General features: G+C 43.8%; 1 long non-coding RNA gene across 1 annotated transcript; it reads right to left on the reverse strand.

Annotated features, from left to right (window-relative positions):
* Positions 1–801: 801 nt before the first annotated feature.
* LOC148054509 (uncharacterized) lies at positions 802–24200 on the reverse strand. Its single transcript, XR_015706500.1, has 3 exons — positions 24065–24200; positions 21831–21966; positions 802–1170 (listed from the first exon to the last, which is right to left on the reverse strand). It is a non-coding gene; the product is annotated as an uncharacterized LOC148054509 (long non-coding RNA).

Raw genomic sequence — 24200 nt, forward strand, 5'->3', positions numbered from 1 at the left:
TAATTCAGCCTCCCTTTAGGTATGTGACACGTAAGGTGTTAATCAGTTGAAGGACTGGAAAATACTGAAGTGATCACTGTTCAGTATTCGTGAATCAGACAATGAAGTTTCTTGGATGTGGCATATAGAGAATATGTGGTTTGAAAAGTGTGTGGGGCAACATATTAGTGCTTGATCTTTCACTGTGTTTTTTGCAGAAAGATAAGCATGTCTCTTATTACATCCCTACTACTTTTAAGTGGAGTCTTCCAGACAGTGTCTGGAGTTGCACATTTTCTTCTTCTAAACAGATAGCAAAATATCTCAGGGTATGGAAGCACAGGTTTACGATACCTGCTCAACCCTTCCCAAACAGGTACCATATAATTACTTAGTGTACAAGTGGAGTGCAGTTGTAATAGAGCAACTCTAATGTCTGCATAAATCCAGTTCAGAATTAAACTGCTACTTAAAGATGCTTTAAGGAGGGTATTTAATTTTCTTTCTTATTCTAGTGTAATTAGTGGAAAGATGCAACATTGTTTAGATACCTTATTTAAACATTTCTGTCTCCTCATACATTGTTGCGATTTGGGTAAAACCCTTTTGATGCTTGGAGTAACATCTGACATGTACTCAGTCAAGAAGAAGCAACAGTTAAATGACACTTTATTTGGGAAAGGCTCATTGGAAAAGGCTACCGCTGAAGCACAGACTTGGTGTCAGTGACAGGCAGAAGTTGCACCATCAAGCCACCACATTTCCTAGGAACAGGGCTGCAGTGAGGACTGCCCCAGCACTGGGCTTGGCGACATCACCCGTGTCCCTGGGAAATGCCGGAAAACACCAGGAAACAGGATCAGGAAAAGCCACAGACACAGGCGGGGCTGGAAGAAGGCATAGAAAGAAATTAGGTTGTTTCAATGTGACTTATTCTTGGCCAACTCCTGTGGGCTGCTGCTTCACACCTGAGTTTCTTCTCCCCAGCACAGTCCAAAAGACAGCTTTTTATTCAGCCTTTTAATGACTTTGATCTGACCCATACCAGCTCTTCCTTTCCTTTCTTTTAACATTTTCCTCTTTTCCAGTCTTCTGCAGCTTCACAAATCCTCCAAGATACCATCAGCTCCTTGCTGGAGCCCTAGGAGGGCTGAGACACTCTGGGTGATGGATACAGGGAACCTCGCAGGTCTGTAGGAACACAATGCAGAGATGGTCCAAGGTCTTATTACAGACTTAGCTCAGATCCACTTGGACTTATTTTGGACTCATGTTAGATGGGGCTTTTTAGATGGGCATAACAAGCGGTGTTGAAATGACCCATACCACTTCCCTCACATTGTGCCTAAGCTGATGATTCTCCTGGAGCTTGGCAGGGAGTATGATACAGGTACAGGTGTACACAGTCAGCTCACATCCAGCCGGGCTTTCTGAGAGGTGGCCTTAGCTTTGTCCTGAATGGAAATTGTTGGGCTATTTCCAGACCCAGCCTGACCCTGGAATCTGCAACGCTTTATTCATGTGGTGCTCGTGCTAATGAGCCATGTCAGACCCTAGCTATCTCTGCATCTGTGGCACAGATAATCTCCAAACTGGATAATTCAACCACAGATGCCTGAGAGCTGGTTTTAGCTGCAAACACCTCTGTGACTGCTTCAGCCACATCCCTAAGTGCTCTAGGGTGATTGTCATTAGATCCAACCAAGCTGATAACATCTAATTGAAGGAGTACTCCCTAATCTGCTCCTTCTCTTCTAGTCTGAGTTCTTCCCCTTTCAACACTGCTCTTAATTGCATTAAACATGTGATAGCAGTTAATCTTTTTAGTGAAGGTGGACACAGAAAAAAAAGTATTAACTGACTTGAGTGATCATGGAAGTTCTGCTGGAATGGGGACTTGCTCTCAAAGGGGTGGTTGTATTGGACAGATCTATATACAGTCTTTATACAGGCAGGAGTAAGTGATATTTGCTGTGAAAATGCATCCTGTCGTCTGAGTGATTCCTTCTTGAAAAGAGGAAGCCTAAGCACAGCCAAAGCTGTGTAGGAGCATAGGACTGTCTGCACAAACTATCAGTGAAGTCTAAGAAGGAAGGAGGATGCAAAGAAAACAAGCAATGGGCAGCCATCAAATCCTGAGCTCACCATCTCCTCAGATTATGCTTTCATCCACAGGTGGAGCAGAGTGCAAAAAGCAGCAGGTGTTAGAAAGAAAAAGCAGCTATAACTCAATGCAAACTCAATGTTTGGTACTTTCCCTGCCTCCCCCTCTCCATCTCCTGTGTCCTGTCTGCTGGTGTTCAGCTCATTCAGTTGTGACAGCACAACTGTTTGTAGGACTGTATTTTGAACTGGATTAGGGACCTGATCTGATTAAAAAAAAAAATTCTGCCAGGAAATGTCAGTTCTGTGATAGGAACGAGCGATTGTGAGAATAATTGAAACCAGCATTGCCACTGAACACATTGCATGAGGAAACCACAGCCCCAGCTCCATGGCCAGCCTGGCCAGGCTGCTCTGCATTGTTCTGATTTACAAATGAATTTGCTGTTAGAAGCTGGAAGTCCTCTTTCCTGGGATTTTTTTTTTATTTGTTTAGTTTTAAATAACTGAGTACTAACGTCTTCCAGTCACAACAAATATTGTGGCTGTCTTATTCAGTGCCCATGTTTGTCAGCTTTTGTCATCAAAATAAAATTCAAAGATGGAAAATGGTGTTAGAAATGGCTGAGAGCTGACAGTACGTATCAGCAGTTGCAGAGTGCAAAACATCAAGGAACATTCCAATTACAGCAAAACAAAGCCTTACAAACCCACCAAAGTCATAGGAAAATCTATACTTAAAAAAAAAAAATTAAAATAAATAGCTTCTCTTTGGCAAAACTATGTACGGCTGCACTCCAGAGGCGTGTGCCCACCCACGGCATGAGGGCTGAGCCTCCTGCCAGCAAGGCTTTCAGGGCAAAGAACATGTCTTACATGCTCTCGTGCTCCCAACTAGGAGTATAAAAGGGTGGAGCTGCTCTCATTCTTTCTGAGATTTTTTTCATCTTGTCCATAATGGAGGTTCAAATTTTCAGGCTACGTTTAACAGCACCAGGAACATCCCTCAGCACTCCCCACCCTCTGCACCATGAAATTTTTAGCACGAGTCTTGGCACCGTTTGACCTGTGCCAAGTAGTTCTCTCCCACACAATTTCTGGGTAGGGTTCAGGAGCACCATGGGCCAGGGACTGTTCCCAGCACCAGTTTCCATGTGGCCACCCTGTTTTGGAGAGTAAGACAGTTTAATGCTACGGATGCAGGCTGCTTTTTGCCAACTGGCCTCAGTGCCAAGGAATGGCCCCAGGCACATTTAATTTGCTAGTATAGACACAGCTTCAGTTTCTTTGTGCTTTCGTTCCTCTTTCACCCACTTGTGTTTTAAAACCTTTTTGGTAATAGTTTGCTTGTGAGCTGATAGGTATTTTAGACAGTGATTTATGGACTTAACAGAATCCGTTGTTTTATTTCCCTAGAATGAGTTCACTGTAAATATTCAGGTGTCCTGAGGCTTTACAGCCACCTCCTGCAGAGCTGGAATAACTGCTAGCAATGGGCACCCAAGCTGGGTGTTTAGGTTAGGCAAGAGGCAGATCCTCTCTTTGCAAATGCTCCTTCTTATCTTTCACTAAAAGTCCAGAGATTTACTTGAGCTGGCACTTTGTGGAAAAAAACAAGCATTTCTTGGCAACTCAAAGCACAGTGGCAAGCCATGATCTTAATTTGCTAATACTGTTCTGGTTTAGGGAGTTGCACTAATGAAAGTGTTGTCTGAAGAGGAGAAGCAGGAGTCAGCCCCTAATGTCCTATAATTTCTGTGCTTATGGGCTCTGCCTGCATTTTGTCCCCAATTCCCCAACAGAACTGCTGTATAGCACAGTCAAACCAGCTGTAAGTTGGAAAGCCAGGCAAATACTAATGCCCAATTTAACATGCAGCTCATGTGCCTTTAAATAGCAGCAAGAGCCGAGCCAAGCCATCCACTGCAGCAATTTCTGGACATATGTGCAGAGCCCCCCTCCTCCCCTGAGCCCTCCCAGCCCGGAGCTGCGAGCGCCCACGAGCTGTGCGGAGGGGCCGGGGATTGGTGCGGCTGCCTGTCATTTCACAGTCACCCCACTGACGTCTCCTCCACGCTGTTGACTTGATCCCGTTTGTAGCGAATATAATTATAACATGGAGAATCAACAACTGTTAACGATTTAGGTTAAATGTAATTTAATGCCCTGAGATTACCACACTTAGATGAGATTTCGCTTCACGTGAACCATGCAGAGAATGTGAAGAGCCTGCATACTTCTGCTAAAGTAATTCTGGACAAAGGAAAGATTGAAACTGGCTTCCTCAGACTCTATTAAAACGCTTCAAGGACTTTGGCATGAGTTTCTAATCTGTCGTTGCTCTTGGAATTCCACATGCGAGAACGGGATCTGTCTGAGAGCAGAGGTTCAAAATCCATCTTCTTTGAGGGGGGGTGGGTGGGTGTCCATATATCTTAAAGAAGGAGAGCTCAAAATCCCTGGTCATCTCTAAGGGTTTGCTTTGTCCCTTGAAGAGACTATGCCTAATATTTCACACTCAGTGCCATTGTATCCATAAACCGTGGAAGATAGCATGAAATGTTGCTGTTATAAGGTCTAAGAAGTAGTCACACAAGCCTAGAAACTCAAAGAGTCTGTCGCAGAGTGCTCTTGTGCTACTGGGACGGCTGCCAAGCAAGGCATGCAGATTGCTGTTGCTGAGCTTTTGAATGATGAGAAAATGAACGGGACCGCTCACCATAGCAGACTCCCCCAGAGCAGCCAGTCAGCATGGCTGCTACCTTTGGGAGCCAGTTTCTATGTGGACTGTGCTAGATTCTAGCCCTGGAAGTCGGGGCCAGATCCTGAACACACATTTTAATAGACGTTTCCAGCTCTGTACATCACTCCAAGAGAAGGTTTCCTAACAAAGGGTTATAGCTTTACAGCTCAGTTGCCTTCTCCCCAGATGCAAAATAGCCATTGCTTTTCCAGTCTTCCACACTTCCACTGCCTGACTAGGCATGCAAATATTTGTAAATGAAATTGCCAGCTATTCTCTAATTCCTAAGGAACTCAGCAAAAAATATCCTAAAGTCCAGCAACCTTTTGTGATTTAGTGACAATGAGCCCTTTGTTTAACTTTAGTACTGAAAGCAAAGGGATATCTGACGCATTGATGTATTTTGATGAAGTTATGTATGAGCTTGACTTTGATAGGATCTATTAACCCATACCTACGTGCTCCTGAGCAGCTGCTTCGATGACAGCGTTTGGATTTACTGGCAGCAGCTTGTTGGCCTGTTAGGTCACAGCACATAACAAATGGAGGAGCTTCCACATTCTGTGTCTTAGTGTCGAAAAGTCAACGCTTACTATGGTCTTACTGACTTTTGTAGCTATTCAAGGGTTTAGGAGTAGGTGCATTCTGTTTGTAAAGCACTTTGCTCTTGGGTGGTATCGGGTAACTGTTTTGCAGGAGCCTATTGCAAGGGCACTGCTCTCCACCATGTTCTCCAAGAGGCTTGCAAGCCAACTTTGACTTGCACTAGCTGGGATCAGTATGGTAATTTTCTTGATGGTATCTTGACAAGAATCTCAGTCCTTGCACGGAGGTTTTCTGCAAAGGGCAGGTGCTAGCTTAAGAACCAGCATCCACAGCTGACAAACAACGACAAAACCAGTTCTGGCTATAAGTAAAAAAGTCATGAACTAATCACACAAAGAAGAAAGCCATCATTATCCTGTGACATGAGGCAACGATCAGTTATGTAAAGGGCTTTCTAGCCTACCCAAGCTTTTCTAGTTATTTGGCATTGTTAGTCTTCCAAAAGTGTCCACAGAAACAGTTGTTTTCCAGCATTATCAATAGTTTCATAGTCTATATAGTTTACTACCTATTAAAACTGCTCAGATAGGTTGGAGTGTTTTGATGGTAGTAAAACTGAAGGTGACCATTCCACACTTCGTTGTTTACAAATGTTCATCACAGTAATATAACTTATTTTATTCACAAAGGTATAAAATTGCATAAACTATGTGGCTTGAGTAGAGTCCCTGTGTTCATATTTTACATGTAAAACAGATCAGTACTTCTGGTGGCGGTTTGCAGAAGCGAGAAAAAAATTAATGATTTCTGATCAAGAGTCTTCCACGTGACTCTCTGGAAGCACAAGAATAGCAGTATTTTATACATTTCAAGTATTTCACAATTAGAGCAAGATTTATCTCTTCATTCTTAACTGTAGGATTTGTAGTGTAGTGATGGATTTAATCATATCATCACATAGGCTATTGAAATGATTGCTTTTCTGATTAGAAGTGGTCACCCAAAGTCAATGGCTCAGTCATGTAATAAGAAGCATCATAGGATGATTGCCAACTTCTTCCCCTTCAAATGAGTTTTCCATCTGGAAGGACTTGGAATCCCTTTTCAATCACATAGACCAGACCTGGAGACCCACCAGAAGCACATTCGCTGATATGGCTGAGAACGTGTCAGGACTTTCCAGAGGAAGGAAAGAGCAGTGAATCATCACAAGCACAAAAAAAAACAAAGGGAAAGACAGGTCATGTCAATGTGGATCATGGACTACTTCTATTGTGCACTAAATAGACCCCCAATGGAAAGAAGACTGAACCTGGTAAAGTAAGAGAAAACAGCTGGATATTCACACAGATTATCTAAGGTGAACTGAAAGCTTCCAACAGCAAACTACTGAGCTATAAAGACTGTCGACCAGGAAAATAAGTGCACTTCCACTCAAAGCCAGTGATATGAAGAATGAAACTACAGCAGAGAACAGGGTCTAAAATTCACCTCAAAGGAAAGGAGGAAGCACCATGACAGAATTGCCTAAGAAAAATTTAAGTGATTGAAACAACTGGAGGTAAATAATGCTCCTGTCCAAAAAGAGGCTTTGTACAATTATTCTGAAAAGAAGCCACAGTGCCACTAAGTAGAACTAGCTGGTTTCCTTCCTAGTTCTTCATTCATTGACCATACCTTCACACTACATAATACTAATGAACAAATAAATTAATGGCAACTAGTACTCTTATACTTCAGTGATTGTAGGAAAGCATTTGACAATGATGCTGCTATAGCAAGACACTAAAAAATGTACAGATTTCATTGTAGAATCATTTATATTTTCCAAAGTCTTTCTCAGTACACCAGTAATTAAATGATTGCTTTGATGTCACTGCCGGCATAGGTGAAGGTACATTATCTCCCTGCAATGTCTTGTACTGCTGTGTAACAAATATCTGGCATGGAGACTGGAGTCCCAGGGGTGTTTGGCAGTCTCGGTTTGCTGGGGATATCTATTCATCAGCAGATGAGATACAACAAAAGACAAACAGCTTAGTCAGAACAGCAAAACAATAAGGTCTTATAATCAACAGGTCAAAAAACAAAGGCTATGAAAATAAATATGACCTTACGTGGCACTGCTGTTCTAGAAGGAGTAACTGCAAGCATTGTTGTCACATTTATTTACCCAGGCAGTATATCTCACAGCCCCTGTGACTCCATCTGTGGTGCAGGGCTCAGATGGGCAAGGGAAGGACACAGAAGGGAGAATACAGAAGTCTAACACAAATAATGTCTTCACTAAACTGTGAATCAGGGAGAAGGAATAGGTTTATCAAGCACTTTTTAAACAACTTTTAGTTGGAGATCTGTATCAAATATTCATAATAAAATTATGAGATAAAGAACAATGACAATTGAGGTGTATACAATTACCAATAGCTGACCAAAATCAGAGATAAGAAGGTAGAATATGTTGGCCATATCCTGACAATACTGAACAACAGACTTGGTGACCCAAGGGCCAGAGGAGAAGATGTTGACTTGAGGAATGACTTTGCAGGATGTGAAGGACTGAAGAAGTGACCTCGCAGATTAGCAGATGGATCAAATTAAATGTATTGCTCTACAATAGGATTAGTTAGGGGCAAATGACCTCTGCCTTATGTCCCAGCATGTGAGGGTGGATTGCTTTAGAGCACCCCTGTATGCTGAAGTTTTCTTTGTATAGAAACCAGGCACACGGTCTTCACACATTGTCAAGACAATGGCTATACTCATGCTGTCTACCATAGGCAGCCTGGAGTTTGCTCTCATGACCAGTTTTCCCTATTTTACACATTACAAGCCTGTAAACTTGCCAATGGTTGCTTTGGACATCTCACTTCCAGCATAACCACATGCTTACTAGAAAAGATTTACAGGTACAGTCCGTTCAGCCAGTTTTTTGCTTTCTGTTGAATGTGCCAAGATATTCACCACACCTCACCAACAGTGATAGTACCTTTTGTGATCTCCCCTCACAGAAACAGGATTTAAAATACTTGCTTATTACAAGTTATAAACTGATTTGTACTGCATTTAAAACAAGGGGGAGACACAGGTATGGTTACCCTAACCACCTAAGCCAAATTATCTTTTTAGATGGGTTTTAGGAACATAAAAAATTTATTCCTTAAACATATCAAGGGACTGAGGTGTCTCAGTACTGTAACCCAATAGAGTCCATTTCCAACAAACAGGAGGGCTTTTTCTTAACTCATGAAATATTTGCATTGAACAATGCTAAAAGAGTGTTCATCATACAGGGATACAGTCATAGAGCAGTAATCATTACACCAAGAAGTTTTGCAAGTTCCAGCATGGCTGGTTACATGGCTATTTTCAAAAATAAATACCTGCTGAAGGTGTGTGCATGCTGAGGCATTTGTCCCTTCACCTCCTAATGCATATTAATGTATGGTTTTTCTATAGCTACATTGAAGATCATAGGCAATTATTGGAGAATACATCTCTCAAATCTCTTTCGCAACTAAATGAAGGTACTCAATAAATACATATGTAAAGATAAGACAAAGGGAAGGAAAAAGGAACAGATGGTGGCAGGAAGATAGAAGAGAGGCATTTTCTCTTGTTTTATCTTGAATCCAAAAGTACATCCTCCACTGAAGGTTTTTTACAACAGCATAGAAAAAAGCGTATCTCAGGCAAAGGACAAAGACAACTTAATTGCCTTAATACAGAGGTTTGGACTAGCCAATTTTTTTTAAATCCCTCCCATAAAACTTAGAATGTTTGGGGATACTTTTCTCTTTCCGACCACTTTCAATCCTGAGGAGTTAATGTCCCTAACAGGAGAGAGAGCGAGAGCAGGCTGCAGCCACCTCACCCCAGGTTTTGCTGTCAGTGTTGCTGTGTCCGGGAGCTGGGAGGAGCGGGACTTGATCTGCAGCAGGATTTGAGCTGGCTTAATGTGACCATGGAACAAGAGTGTAAGGTGGTATTAAGGCATTGGAGCCATTGTAAATAAAGGCTTCTGTTTTCATTATAGATCTGGTTTGTCACTGAACTTCAGGACACAGAAGCCATTATGTAGATGTCCAGTTCCACTCAGCTTCAGAGTTAAATCATGGGTCTGGACTGAGGGTCAATGTGCCAAATTTTGTCAGCCTGAGTTCGCTGTGTTCTTGCACTTCACCTTTCAGATACCTATTTCTTTCACTAACATGATAGCTAGTCCATGCAACACCGTGGCCACCCCAGGAGGAAACATGGACATTTACATCCCTCCTCCAGATTCTTGGGTCTCTTCTCTGCACTTTGAGCCATGACAGCGGCCAAACTTTATCACAGCAGGACTTGCCCAGAAGGGACACGCTGGGCAAGAGGCTCTGATGGATGTGGCCTCTTAGGTTACTACCTCCCTTTCCTCCTCACAGGGTACCTGAGAACCCACTGGCATGGGCTGGCTTGTAATAGAGTAGCTATTCTGTTTCTTCAACACCAACTGGTGCCTTTTTCCCATTTAGGCAGAAATTCAGCAATAGCTTCGTACACTTGTTTTTGGACTGTAGCCCCATCCTCATTTACTTTTAGAGACTTCTGCATTGCAATTTACATGTATAATGCATAGTTCATTACAGTTTAAATTAAGCACACGAAAATCAAGATCTGATGATCTGTTTTATCAAATCAGGCTGTGTAAGATTAACAGCTATTATAAAATAAATGGAATATGTAGATAACTCTTACCATTTCAGTGGCTCATTTACAGAGCCATTAATTCTCTGGGCCGCAGTGAACACACAAATGGGGACCAAGTTGCTCATACTAAAAATCCAGTCCCATCCTTTGTCTTCTTTTCCACCAGGCCACTGCTCAAGCACACCAGAAGCTGAAATTTCCTATGGTTTAATGACAATCTGGTATTTTATAACTTAAACTTTATGTCTTTTCTCTTGCTTACCCAAGTACTAACTTTTAGTAAAAGGAAAAAAGAGAGCACACAAAACTTTGAATTTTATTAGCAATGCATATCTTCATACAGTGTCTGGGTCTGTCTTTTCTATCCCTTATGCAGAACAATAGTAAAATTAGTAGAGGATGTTGCAATATCCCATCCTGAGTAGGACTTCAGAAGAACTTTGTGGTTAACACTTTTCTATAAATACCCTTCAGGCTGCTGCTCAGAGCACTCTCTGGTGAAGCAGGGTTCAGGTCCCACATGCAGAGATGGCGATTACATATGAATCTTCTACTGCCCAGAAATCACTGACCATAAAGTGTTGCATAAAATGTGGATGTCTTCTCTCTGGCAGGCTTCAGAATCCAGCGTCTAGCCAAAACTATTTGGCACATTTTTCTTAGGTACACAAATAGTTTGGGAATAACTAAAACAACATGTGGGGACAAATTTTCTATTTGCAGTAAAAATAAAAAAATAGCAATTTACCCAGCTGCAGCTGTAAATGTCCTATGCTTTCCATGCCATGATTATGATCTTTCTGGAGAAGAGGAGGCTGAGGGGAGACTTATTGCTCTCTACAACTACCTGAAAGGAGGTTGTAGCCAGGTGGGGGTTGGTCTCTTCTCCCTAGTAACAAGCGATAGGACGAGAGGAAATGGCCTCAAGCTGCGCCAGGGGAGGTTTAGGTTAGACATTACGAAAAACTTTTTCACCGAAAGGGTGGTCAAGCATTGGAACAGGCTGCCCAGGGAAGCGGTTGAGTCTCCATCCCTACAGGTATTTAAAGAACGGATAGATGTGGTGCTCGAGGACATGGTTTAGTGGTGGACTTGGCAGTGATAGGTTAATGGTTGGACTCAATGATCTTAAGGGTCTTTTCCAACCTTAATGATTCTATGATTCTATGATTCTATGATGCATCTGTGGGGATGCGAGGATGTATTCTAGGAACAAAGTAAATTATTCAGTAGCAGTTCTTAAAGTGATAAAAAAAAAGGTGCAAGCGACTTTATTTTTTAATACAAAAGAGCTGTTCTTTGAAGTACTGATCAAACTAAACAGAAAATCAAATGAATTAAGGATCAGCTTTAACAGAATGCACAGGCTTCTGCTGAGACAGAAATTGATTATTTTCCCAAACAGCAGCAGTGCCCACAAAGATAAATTATTTGATTAAATCCAACCTCCATGTTGCTTGATTTGGTATTTTGGTATTTTTAAGTTTGGACTACAAGTGAACATTCTCTGGGAAGATAAAAACCAAGCTGTATTTAAGTGGTTCTTTTATTTAAATGAAATAAGTGTAGCTACAACAATGAAGATAAAAGAAACAAAGAAAAGAAAGATAAAAGCAGGAAGTAAGGCAAGGCTCTTAATAGCATTAATATTATTTATTTGCTTTGCATCCGTGCCTAACAGCACAAGTCATGAAGCAATACCCCATTATATGAGGCACTGTGCAATCATGAAAGGAAAGGACAGGGTGTGCTCCAAGTAGTTCACCGTTTAAATATAGCAGTGCAGACAACAGGCAAGTATTGACTAATGGAGGAGTACAAGGACAAGCAGTCCAGCACACCTAAGGCAAGTGGGCTCAGCATGATGTGGCTGTTACCAAAGGATGGTTTCCTGAGGGACTCATGCAGGTGTCTTTGGGGAGCTCCCCCAGCAGTGCTGGCCATGGGCTGACACCCAAAAGTATTTGCTGGAAGATGTGACAACAGGATGGTGGATGGTGGAGGGTGGATGGTGGGATGGTGGACATCTTCCGGGCTAGACAGGAGATGATAAGAAGCACTGGTCTTGATGAAGGGCTTGTGAATGAAGACAAGTTTTATGAAACAGAAAAGAAGGGGACAATGGTGAGGTGCTAGAAACGTGTTTCAGAGAGCTGGAAAATTATTTCTTTGCTCCTGGATGATGATCGGAGGGCTCTCCCAGTTCCAACAGGACATACATCCCTTTCCTCAGATGAATGAACGCCCACTTTCCTGGGAGGATCAAACAACAAGCCTGACATGAAGTTGAGAGCTGAGTCAATGGGACTCCTGCTTTGAATCCCTTAGGTATCTAGTAGAAAACTGAAATTGTCCAGCCCTCTGAGCCAGGCAGGAAGGAGCACTCCAACCAACCCGGATCACCTGGAGGTAGAAGTTACAGCTACGGGTCAAACCAAGGAGAGGAGATAAGGATTTACAGGAAGCAGAGATGAGTCAAAGCACCATTCCCCAGGACAGTTTAGCTAGGCTTTTATTTTCTATCACTTCCAGCTCAGCAAAAAGGCAGGATTTGCCCACACCTTCACCAAGTTTTTCTTTTCCTCAGATAAAATGAATTTTTTGACAGGACAAAACGTGCAAAAATTAAACATCAACCCAATTACAGACAACTAAAACAGAGTTCTCAAAACAAGGTTCCTGGAGCATATTACAGCCCTGTGTAGCGCTGAAGAAACTCAGTTGCTGCAAACATTTTCCCACCATCCCAGGACAATATTACCTACTGCAATTACCACGCTCCTTAACAATTTGCTGTCCCCTTCCTATAGTTAAACATGTTCATTTGTTCCTGCTCAGGACAGTGCCTTCCGCAGCACCTAAGTGCCTCCTGCCTCCTGGTCAGCTGGCTGAGGCTCCCAGCCAGAAGCCAAGTCTCCCTCAAGTCCTGCTGTTGGCAATGTGAGCAGGCAACTTGGGTGTTATTCAGGATGAATCACCCACCAGAAATTATTCTCTCTCTCTTCGTTGATTGTGCATGGAGCCAAGTAGGCTTGCCACTGAAGTCTCTTGTTTAAATGTCTAACACGGGATGAAAATAGGCATCTTTAAGACTCTCAGCTTGTAATAGCTTTTTTCTTACCCTTCCCTTTGTTTCTAAGCTTGTAAACCACACTTTTCTTTAAATTCTTAATGCAGAGGTTTTGGCCCATGGGTGTGAGAGAAAGCTGCATGCCACTGGGAGGGCACAACCCATCACCCTTCTGAGAATGTAAAGAAGAAGAAGGAACAAAAAACAATGATTCACCTTTGTGTGCTTGAACATCTGAGGGTAAAAACACCTACTTTGAATGTGTAACTGAAGAAAATTGCTGTTTGCAAGGTGGTGGCGTGAGAAAAACTAATGATATGAAAGAGGTTGCCTTTCAGGGAGAAGAAGAGAAGGACAACAAAGACACTGAGATAAGGCCATCAGAGAGCAGGAGAGGGAAGAGAGGGATGATACCAGCAGAAGAAATGCTGAAGAAAAGGTAAACAGGTTAAGAAATCAGGTAGAGCATGTAATGGCATTGATATGCTACTGAATTCAAAAATAATCACAAGATCGTAGAATCATGTATGACGGGAGTGACAGGAAGTAGAAAGGACATCTTATTCCATCTCATAACCCCAGCACAGGACTGATTATATCTAAATCAGTCCTTACTGGTATTTTACAATCTGTTCCTAAAATACTGCAGGTCTCTGAGGACATCTGTTCCAGAACTTACTTATCCTTAAGTTTGTCCTGAGGTCTTTCTGCCTGTTCTGCATTGTCCTAATGTCTTGCTGCCTTACACTTGGTAAACACACAGTTAGTTTGCCCCCCTTCTCTGTGTAGCAATCTTTTATCATAACCGAAGAGCATTATCATACTTTCCCCCCCACCCCTTCAGCCCTATCTTCTCTAGACAAACCAAACCAAATTCTTTTTCTTCCTCCCAGGCTGTTTTGGTTTTTTTTTTTGCCTCCAGGCAAAACACTCCTCCCTGCCTTCCTCAGGGCACTGTCCAGTTGGAGTTGTGAAGTGTGGTACTCGAAAATGGACAAAATTTCAGAAGTCTTGAAGGGATGAATAAAGCGGAGGAAGAAATGCTGACTGCATCTTACTTATGACTATACTGACTGCATCTTAGTTATGACTACTCTTCCTATATCTGAGTGTGGCATCTGGCTTCTTTCACAGCAGCACCAAGCCTATGACTCATATGCATCTTTAATCACCAGCTCCATCTCTGCAGAGCTGCTGCTCAGGCAGTTACCCAATTTGTATTGGTGTAGTTGCCTATTACCACCCGTATATCATACTTTGCCCTTATATCCTTCAGGGGTTATTGGCTATTTGTTTTAGGTTCTTGCTGTAATTGGTCGGGAACTTTTCAATTCTAATCCTGCCTTTCAGAGGGTTTGCATTTCTCTCCTCCCCCAGCCTTGATCATCCACAACACCAGTGAGAGCATCATTGTCTATTCTTGTGTCGGGATCATTAGTGGCTACATTGGCTTCTGCTTGGCCTGGGATTGGTCCATAGGGAATCTATTCAATAAGGCCTTCAAGTCTGACCATGAACCCCTGATAACTACCCTTTGAGCACAGTTTTCCAGCAGATTTGCTACTTATTTATTCCCTATTTTCTTAGGTTGCTCATGAGAGAGTTTTGTGGAGCAACACCAAAGCCTTGCTGAAGTCACTGGTAGGTTGTTTCTCTGACTCATTGGTGTTTCTATAAGAATGCCGTACATATGCATATCCAGACTCTGGATGGATGTGCCTTGTAAGCACTTGAGACTGGGAACTTTATCAGTATTAGCAGTATCTACTGGGGTACTCCAATCCAAGTCAAGATAAAGGCTAGCATGCATTCACAGGCTGTTTCAGTCTGAGTTCATGGAGATGCTTACTAGACTGCTGTGAAGAGGAAAAGGAGAAAAGAAAGTGAATTTATACATGGATCAACGTGTCCTGAAAAGATCACCCAATTGTCAACTCTTACCTTGGTGACCACAGACAGTGCCCCAGGTGTTCACAACTGCATGGTGGTTTGTTTCAGATTGCTTCAAGTGAACAGGGATCTCAGCACACCCTTGCCCAAGGAAAAGTCATTTTTCAATGCTCTGAAAGGACACAGGGCTCTGTGAAGGTCTGAAAGGGGTTCCAACTTGCCAGATTTGGCTTTAGTCAAACTAATGGGCAACTTTGTGTCCTTCAGCCCAGGCAGCTCACCTCAAAGCAATGAATCAATTCCTACCAAGGTAAACCAGACTTATTCAAAATACCAGGCAAAAACTTGTCTCCTGATCCAGATGAATCAAAATATAGGTCTTCCTGCTATGAAACACAGGTTAAATAGGTTATACATTCTCTCCCCAGAGAAGACAGTCCCTCACCAACAGCATCTTTATGCCCTGGGATCAGAACTGCATCCACAAGATTGTGCTGACCACAACTACAGCTGCCTTTACCTTTCAGAATATTGGGGGTTGAAGAGAGGTGGAGTTAATTCACAGGTGTCCAGGAAAAAGTATTCAAAAAGCATTCATTAGAAGGCTCAGGTTAATTTTCTGTAGAAGTCCAAGGAAACAGATGAGCCTTGAGTATCTTGGAAAACTGAGTATGGCTGTTGCTGAAACTCTGGGCAGAACTGGCTGAGGTAATTGGCAGTGTATTCAGTATCTGGTTGTTACAGCACTGGGAGGAAAATCTGACGTGTCATGCACGACCCCAAAATAAATGTCTTCTCTGTGCAACAGAGGAGACTGAGCATCCTCAGCTTCTTCATTCAGAGTGTCATAAGGCTGGTCAACTTGAACAAGGCAGCATCAAGAGACCTTTCCCACTGCTCTGGGGGCTAAAACACTGAAATTTGTAGGCTAGTCCTTTCCTAGGGCAGCCAACACTCTAGGCCTGCAGGTCTTCCAAGTAAGGGCCTCCACCCCAACAGAGAAGGAAGAATAAATCATGACAGGGAGAAATGTGAAGAAGACTGGTATGACACGTCAATAATTTTGCCACTACAGAAGAGCAGACCCTGTTATATGGAGGGAATGTATTCCTGAGCAATTGGCATAATGCAGTATTATTTGCAGAGTCAAATAACACGTGCCAGCAAGAGACAGGCAGACCCATACTTGTACTGAATCCCAGGTGAGCTGTAGAGTACATCTGTCCATGACAGCCCAGGGAAGACAAGTCCTGACCAGAATCACATTCAAATTTGCACCTGTGAAGTCTAGGGACTAGACTGTCTTTAGCTTTCTGTCTGTTCTCCAAGAGATCTGAGGAGCTGGAGAGCTCCACAACAACCCTGCAGAGGGATACCACCCTGCTGAACCCAGGCAGCTATTTTAGTTGACATTGGGAAGGGGCATGGGGAACATGGCACCCATTAGGATCTATTTTGCCTGCATTCCCCATGTTTTAATGTTGTAGGGGGTCACTTGTCCTTAAGCTTTAGCTTGGTTCCTTGAGCTAATGTTTTTGGCTCTGTGAGCATCTCTGAGAGCTAGAATACTGATGATGAGCTTCACTAGTAGCCATTTGGGGCCAGGAAATCTGGAGCAGGGTTGTACTGTGCCAGAGTTAAAGACCTATTATCCAGTTATCATTTGGCCAATGGGCAAGTCCTTGTACCAGCCTAAAAGGCAGTCTCTTTGCTAATACTGGTAAATAAAACTGGAGCAGGACTTGTTCTTTTGCCTTAAGGACAGATGGTGTGGCACAGTTCACATCCATTGGGCTGAACTCCTTCATTTCCCCCCCATACTTCCTATAGAGAACAGTGTCAGACTGAGCCTGGGGAATTGTCTGAGGATTGCCAATTGACACACAAAATCATGCCAGGCAGTATGCCAGCAGTTAAACAGCTGGGATGGTTGCAGGCAAGTGATCAAGCCTGTACCCAGACCCTGTTTAGTTCACTAGTATAGATGTCATCTTTGGCGCTGATATGGACTGGGCTGGAAATGGAAAGCCCAGGGCTCTGTTAAGACACAGAAAATTTTAATGAGGAGAAATTTCTGCAGACTTTATTTTCCAGACTGTTCTGCTGCATACTGGTTTTGAATCCCAGGGTTAAACTCTTGACAGTGTTGGAGGCTTACCTATAGCAAATGGGTTGTATGTCTAAACTGTGTATCCCAGAGGATGCCCATACAGCCTCCAGCTCTGGGTGTGGTCACCGAGTCTGGACTTCAAAGGGAACTTCAAAAAACAGACTGTGTCCATATGCACCAGGGCTCAGGGCAGACTGAAGGCTCAGCAGCTCCAGGGGTCTGAATATCAAAGATTAAATAAAAATGCCTCTCCTTTTTCAGGGAGAAAGTTGCCAAAGGGGGGAGAATGAATGAAAGGGGTAAGTCAAGCTAACATGCAAGTTGAAGCTCTAAGGGTAGATCAAAGAAGGCTTCCGTCATAAAAAGACCTCCATCTAGATATGCAAGGGGATCTGAGTGCATATGGGCAATGACCAAACTATGCATTACATATGGACGTCGTCTGACAGGGCAGAGGCAGGGCACGCACTTGATGATGATTAGGCTAGAAGAGATGATGGCCATGAGATGTGGTGCCCGTTCAGTTTGAATGGATCTGTGGACAATTGCTACAAGAAATGTGAAGTCAAATCCTTTTTTCCTATCAACACAGTTGCTCGCTGTTTTTCAGAAATAGATGGGTATGACATTGTCTGTTCTTGACAGGTATGTGCTGGCTATAGCTCATCTTTTTTTTTTTTTTTAATGTTCTTATTTTTCCAAGTATTTTTCTGAGAACTGAAGCTTGGCAGACTGGTCTATAATTCCCTGAGAGCTTCTTTCCTCCTTTTCTGAATATATTTAAATGTGTGTGTATCTTTTCTAGTCCTCTGAAACATCACCATCCTCCCTGAGTGCCCAAAGACAGTGACTACTGGCTGCAGTTGCTTCTGCTGGATCCTAACAACTCTAGGATGAATTGCAAGCCCAGAAGATTTGAAAACACCTCCTTTTCTTTTTATTCTGCAACATATTCTTTGCCTGTTCAGGCTTCAGCATTCACCCTAGTCATCCGTGTTAACTGTGGTAGTATTCAGATCCCAGCTGAGAGCCTCAGTGAAGATAAACGCAAAAAAGCCCCATTAAATAGTATTGAACCTTTTGTTCCAATCTGTGCTCAGTAAGAAAATTATGTGCCTTAACAAAATGAGGAGCATTTTATAAAAGTAAAAGTAAAGGAAAGGTGGGTAAAGATCTGGTGTGGGTGGAAGATTTGAACCTTGCACAGTGACTTGCATCCTCCAGAGCTGAAAAAGTTCGTTAATGAATCCCTAACTGGAATACTGATAATTTCCTTTGTATAGTCATGAGGAATTCTTGAGTTATCAAGAATCAAACCAAAGCAAGTTGAGAGCAATATAAACTTTCAAAAGACACAGTAAGAGTGATGCTAGTGACTGCTGTGTTTGACAAATCTAATCACACTCAGGAGAAAAGTAACAGAAAAATACTAAAGCAAGAACCTTTCTATGTAGCAGGCAGCTGTGAACATAAAAAGGGCACCTCATGCTGTAGGAAATCAGTTGCATATTTTATGGAAGTATCAACACAGGGAGTACAGGCATAATTCATCTGGATTCACAAGAGGGCTGGACCCTTGTTTGAAAAAATGTGCTGGGCATGAACATGCTTGGAAGATCAGCTGAAGAACTGTAAGTAATGACATTACTTACAGTTTCAGAGTTTCCCTCTTTCGGCCTCTCTGGTTTCTTTTCCATGAGCTGCACAGCAGAGAGGATCTCTTTCCCTTCGGCTTGCCCAACCTTTTATTTTCTCTGCAGCTCCCCCTGAACAACACCCCTCTCCTCTACCACCTTGACTCATCTGGCACCTTTCTCCTGCTGCCCCACAATGTTTCTGACCAGAGTGGTTCTTCACCCTGACCCATTTCTGAAATCTAATGAGTGATTTTAGGGCTCCACGGGGAGGCAGTAGGTAACCAAGCCATTTCCCAGCTGGGAAGGCTGCAGTCAATACAGACAGAAACACTGATGTGCTGGGCAGGGCAGGAGCAGGGTCCTGACCCCAAAGGGCAATGCAAACCCTTCCTGAACCAAGATGCTTCAAACTGGGAGTGGAAGCAGCCTGCCTGCCAAGCACAAAGCCAAGCAGAGAGAGGCGGTTAGAAATGCTTGGCAGAAGGTGGCCCCCAAACATCACCTGCCATGGAGGTGTCTCACTTCAGTCTCCTGGGCTCCTTCTCCCATGTCCCTTCTGGTTAAAAAGGAGCCCAGAGAAGGTGGTTCTGCTCCTTTCAGTGGCTGGGGACAACTGCATTCACCCAGGAAACATGGTGGCAGTCCCTAAGGGTCAAAGCTCTGTCCATCAGTGAGGTGCCCATTGCTGGACTGGGCTGGACGAGCAGAAGAGGCTACCTCTGCCCCCCATGTAGATGCAGCACTACCGTACAGAGAAGCAGGCTAAGAAATGAGGTTTTGGGAAGGTCAGCAGTAGTCCTGTTGGTGGGGACATGGAGAGGGGACACGGAGAGGGGACACCAGGGCAGGTGCACTCCCACCCTTCTCCCAGCACCAGTGGCTGGGGCTGCTGCCGACACACCGTTGCTGTCTTTTCTCAAAACTTATTGAAAGAAAGCAAACGGCATGCGAACAGCTGTGGATTTTTATTTCTTGCCAACATATTTGGTGTCTTTCATTCAGAGTTAAACCTGACATTTCAAATTACCATTCAGCATGTGAACCTGTTCCACGTGCAAAGATAAAAATAAAACTTGTGTTGAAACATGGGGCTAACACTGTGCAGCTCCATTTTCCATTCAAATAGAAAGTGTTTTCAGGGTGAGTTGGCCTCCAGAGCAAGGTGGGGTGGCCCCTGTTTGGGACTGCCCACATACCACACACAGCTCACGGGTCCAGGCACCAGCTGATGTGCGAGGGCAGTAGCATGTCCTTGGAGGACTGCTAAAATGAACACTGCAAAGGTGAAGGCAGGAGCTGGCCTGCAGGCTACCTGTTGGTCCTGATGACATATTCAGAAGTCCCATATGTGGTGTCTTTCCTCTGTAGATCCAAAAGCTATTTAGAAAAGAGATCATCTTTACCCTTGCTTCATGTATGGAAATGCAGAGGGTGAAAGTTCAGGTGATATGTTCATGTCCACATAGGAATTGCTGGAAAAGCTGAGAAACAGCTCAGTGTTCCCTTGTACCCAGTCCCACCTCTAGAAAATGTCCACAGCTGGTGACTGCTTTCAAAGGCAGGACTTGGCTGAGCAGCTCTGCCCCGTCTTGCCTTCAAGTTAGATTTAGATCAACATGGTTGTGTCAAAAGAAACTGCTGTCTTTGAAGACGTTCTTTCAAAGGATCATGAAGCAGATCTGTTTTACATTAAAAGGCCTAGCTAAATAAAACCATTCAAGTGTCTATGTCTCTTTATCTCCCTTCAGCTGTGATGGAAAGAAAGTCTCAACTGGTAACTGTGGAGAGTCCAAGAGAAGCTGAAAGTGGTAGAGGAAAGGCAGAGACCCAAGGATGGGACTTCCTACTACCTTGCAAGCTGTGCTGACATTACTCATGGTTATATTTGGCTTTGGCCAGCGTAGCGCTGCCTCCTGCCTCCGCCATGCCTGTTTACAGTCACTGTGAGGATCGGCTCCTTTGCATTTCAGGTGGGGCAGCCATCCCCTGCGCCCCATCTCTCTGGCTCCCTCCGGGACTGCTGAGGCTTGGAAGGGAAGCATCTGCAGGGCATTAGCATCGCCCTGCTCCGATTCATAAGTAAATCAGCACAAGTGATCAAACCCCCACTGGTTTAAGAGAAGAGCGATTGCTTTGTCTTTCCAGCGCTGGTGTGCAGGAAGACACCTGTGCTCTGGTTAAACTGAGCCGGGGGAGGCAGGCGGGAAGGAAGGAAGGAGGGAAGGAACAGGAGATAACTGTGTTTGCAGCCGCCAGGTGGGCTGACTTTGGCTTACATTAATTTCAAGTTATTTTTAGTTGCATACGCGTTCCCGGGCCAGGGGTGTTCATAAAATGTGACGTTAGTAAAGTATAAAGAACAAACCCAAATGGTTGCTTCTTTCATAACCCCCCGAGCGGCTGAGACTCATCAGACCCCAGGGCCTTCTGCTGTGTCAGCTCCGTCCCGGCCAGTCCCCCGCATCATCAGCCCTCCAAACCCACAAGTAAAGCCATCTCTGATGCTCCTGGTACTGCTGTTTTCCCAGGGGCAAAGTGGCCCAGGTTTATAGCTCTGTGTTCATGTTTGTTGACATATGCTTTACATAGCTGTCGCAAAAGAGTGGAATGCGCCTCACTCAAAAGAGAGAAGCAGCAATACATTTCATCGAGGTAGAATAATTTGACAGGGTTCAATAAATTTGATGGAATTTAACAAAGTTTAACAGTGGTTTACCAAGGTTCAGTGTTTGATGGCAAGGTTCACTTTACTAATTACTGCATGGAAGAAACATACAAAGGAAAACTGAGTTAGAATTGAGCTAGAATGATTCACATAGAGACTGGAGACGAAAAGGGTAAGGAAGACCATCCCACTGAGTCATGAGGTTCAGAGAGGACCCCTTTGCTTTCTAAACTCCTGATAGAGCTTAGGTGCAGCTAGGTCCAATCTTAGTCTCAGACTTGGACAACAGTTTATGTCTAATGAATTATCTACACAAAGTTTATAGTAATTAATATTTAATAGCTACATGGATTAGTAATGTTTCATGAGTTTCATTCAGCATGCTATCAGTCACTTACCAAAGATCTGCCATGGCAAAAGGTCTCTCTGCCTCGAGGAGCAACCTTGAGAGGCGTTCCAGCTCAAGGGGAGATCACCACCATGCAGCCACACTGCCTAGCAGGCAGAGTTCAAAGAAGGCTCACTTAGGCTGTCCTGTTTATGGAACAAAGTGGTTGGCTCATAGTCAAATTACATGTGATGGAAAAGGTATGCAGGAGGCTCCTTGTACCCACAACTTTTTTTGTTCCTTGATAAATGAGTCTTGGAAAAGCTACCTGCTATTCATGTGTTAATCTCATGACGGGTGTTCCAAGCTCATATGCATCGATGCTCACTGTGTCACTTTACTCCTTTGTGAGTTTTTAGAGAACAGATTGAAACTAGAGGAGTTGTTCACCCGACTACGGCTCAGGCCTTTACCACCTTTGGAGCCTGTACCAAACTACTGCTAGTTTGGTTAAGGGGTCAAGTGCATCTGTCACAATAGCGTTAACAGCCTGGATTTACCACACAAATCGATGTGCAAAGGTTGAGCCAAGAGCTTCCCTTGGATCTAACACCACTTTGGGTTTGATGTCTGGAGTGAGCCTACATTCCCCATTGCTTTTAAGGTTATCAGAAAATCTCTGGACATTCTTCTGCTATGATTCTTTTAAATGTTGGCAGCGTTTTGGAGTTTCAGTTGCACAAAAAAACACCCCCCAAGATAAAGCTGTCAGGAGGAGGTCACGCAGCATGTGGAGTGGGTAAAGGAAAGTCTAAAGCAGCGTGTCCAAGGGCTAATTAAATGGGACCCTGACCTTTATTGAGATTGTTGTCAAAACAGCAGTAAATATTATTTGTACTTTTATGAAGAAATAATTCATATCACCTGTTTAAATTGTCTCATTATAAATGATTATTTATCACCTGTTTAGACAGCAATATTTTTTTCTTAAGAAGACAGTCTGCCTTTGAGCAAACAGATAAAACTGTTTTGCTTGAGTAATCATAAATCACCCTTCCACCATCCTGCTTTCTCTTGTTACAGAGATCCTAAGTCTGTCCTCTTTGTTATTAATAGATTTTTGCTGCTACTCCCAGTGCCACAGAAATCATAGCGATGTAAAATGCACTGTAAATTACAAAGTCTCTCCCTCAACCATAAATGGACAATAATCTATTCATGGTAACATCTGCATAAAGTGGCTTTCAGGAGATTTTTTTACAGATTCCTCGTAATATTTACACATTGAGTGCAGACAAGTGTTAAACAGACTTCACTTCAGCAGCGACAGCATGTCAAGCTCGTAGGCAGAGCCTGTTGAATCCTGCTGCAGGCAGGTTCAGCATTGACCGGGGCAGCAGTCATGGTGGGAGAGGTGGCACTGAGCTCTGCTGAACAGGGATGGTGCTGAGAGCCAGGGAGGTCAAGCATTCGTACTACCAAATGGAACAACTGGCCAAGAGCTCATCTCTCCTCAGCCCTGAGTGCAGAGTTTGCAGCTGGGATAAGGGGAAGCCTGTGGTGGAGTTGGGGAATGACAGGGAAGCTTTGGCACCGAGCACATGCACCTTGCCAGGACCAAGTATACGTGGCCCACGCACATGGTGAGATGCTTGGCAAGTCTAGATAAACCTGTCCAGGGCAACCCAAGAAATAGTCCATGCTTGAAGAGCAACAGCTGCCTTGGGGAATGGGGCTGGGTCTTGCAGGGATGGTGTGAGGTCTCTGGCACTGGCCGGAGGGGCTCTTCGGCAAGCAGGGGTGCTGGTGTGCTCTTTGGGGATTGGGACCCAGCCCCTCTTTGCTGCTGGAAGCAGACAGCCACGCAGAGGAGTGACTCCTGCTTGCTCCGCCGGGCAGACTGCCCACTGCCCATGCAAGGGGCTCTACAGCTTCAGAGCAGTGAGGAAGGCAGGGCACAGAGCAAGATCTAGGATCTCCTTTAACAACTTCTTTTCTGAGCACCACATTTAGACACCAGAATATATATTTGCTGCCCCAAAGCACCATGAGCTCAGCAAATGATCCTGTGGTCCTTGCTAATAAGAGTTTCCCAGAGGGAGACACCAAGCCCCACCAACCAAATGTGCACCTAGGTGCTGTTTCATCTCCTCCATATGTTGCTAACTGTACCACTCCAGACACCACCCAGCGTCCACTGGACTCGGCGTGAAAGCTGTGAGGGAGTCCCGTGCCTCTTTCAGGGTGGCTGCTTATGTTAGATCATCCCAAATAATTATGTTGCCTTAAAAAAGATCAGCCCACCTAAAATGAATGTCACCTGCTTCCCTGGTCTTCAAACATTACACCAGGCTCAGGCCACAAAGTCCTTCTCTTTCTTCTCACTCGCTTTCTGTCTCAGCAGCTCTTCTGTGGACGAGCTTTGGCAGCCAGCAGGGAG

Source organism: Nipponia nippon, unplaced genomic scaffold, assembly GCF_047370975.1.
Source record: "Nipponia nippon isolate SJK-2023a ecotype South Korea unplaced genomic scaffold, ASM4737097v1 scaffold_3, whole genome shotgun sequence".
In the NCBI taxonomy this organism is placed as follows: Eukaryota; Metazoa; Chordata; class Aves; order Pelecaniformes; family Threskiornithidae; genus Nipponia; species Nipponia nippon.